The sequence below is a fragment of the Schistocerca nitens genome, chromosome 11, assembly GCF_023898315.1.
Source record: "Schistocerca nitens isolate TAMUIC-IGC-003100 chromosome 11, iqSchNite1.1, whole genome shotgun sequence".
Classification (NCBI taxonomy): Eukaryota; Metazoa; Arthropoda; class Insecta; order Orthoptera; family Acrididae; genus Schistocerca; species Schistocerca nitens.
In genome coordinates, this window is record NC_064624.1 from 131055745 (window position 1) to 131056775 (window position 1031).

General features: G+C 47.6%; 1 pseudogene; it reads right to left on the bottom strand.

Moving 5' to 3' along the window:
• Nucleotides 1-565: 565 nt before the first annotated feature.
• LOC126214122 (5S ribosomal RNA) lies at nucleotides 566-683 on the bottom strand (annotated as a pseudogene).
• Between the last annotated feature and the right edge of the window lie 348 nt (nucleotides 684-1031).

Below are 1031 nucleotides of genomic sequence, written 5' to 3' on the forward strand. Positions count from 1 at the left end.
ACTACTTAAACCTAACTAACCTAAGGATATAATACACATCCATGCCCGAGGCAGGATTCGAACCTGCGACCGCAGCGGCCGTGCAATTCCGGATTGTAGCGCCTAGAACCGCTCGGCAACTTCGGCCGGCCCACCACAATATCCATCCAGCGCGAAGACTTTCTATAATTGCGGCTGTTCGGTTGTACTCCGTACTTGACCGTAACTTGTCGGCCATGTTGGGGTTCTGACTGTTTACTATACTCCGTTCAACGTAAGAATAAACCTGATTTAAACAAATACAATAGCGATGATTGGTCAGCAGCCGTAGCACACGTACACTGGTGTTCCGCTCTTGGAAGTAAACTAGAAACTAAACTCCTCCCGAACAGGCCACGAAAGCCCAACGATACCGACCGGCCGCCGTGTCATCCTCAGCCCATAGGCGCCACTGGATGCTGATATGGAGGGGCTTGTAGTCAGCACACCGCTCTCCCGGCCGTATGTCAGTTTACGAGACCGGAGCCGCTACTTCTCAGTCAAGTAGCTCCTCAGTTTGCCTCACAAGGGCTGAGTGCACCCCGCTTGCCAACAGCGCTCGGCAGATAGATTGGTCACCCATCCAAGTGCTAGCCCAGCCCGACAGCGCTTAACTTCGGTGATCTGACGGGAACCGGTGTTACCACTGCGGCGAGGCCGTTGATACTCGTGGAAGTAGGTCCAACTTGTTATGTTAGATATTTTATTACTCTGTCACTGTAAATGAAATTTTAAGACATTCTGGTGTACTAACAGTCATCAACGTTTTTCTTAATCAAACATTAACTACGTAATTTTTATTTCAAAAGTAGTGTTGAGTCACAGTCTCAGTAAGCGCTACTTATGCCCTGATTCTCTCACTGTTCATATGTACTGCGAAAATGGATGACACTTGAAACTTCCCCTTTGAACAATTTTACAGGACTGTGCTTAACCTGACACACAATATTTTTTTTAGCGCAACGCGATCTGACTTTCAACACACAATATTTTGTTAGCGCAACGCAATCTGA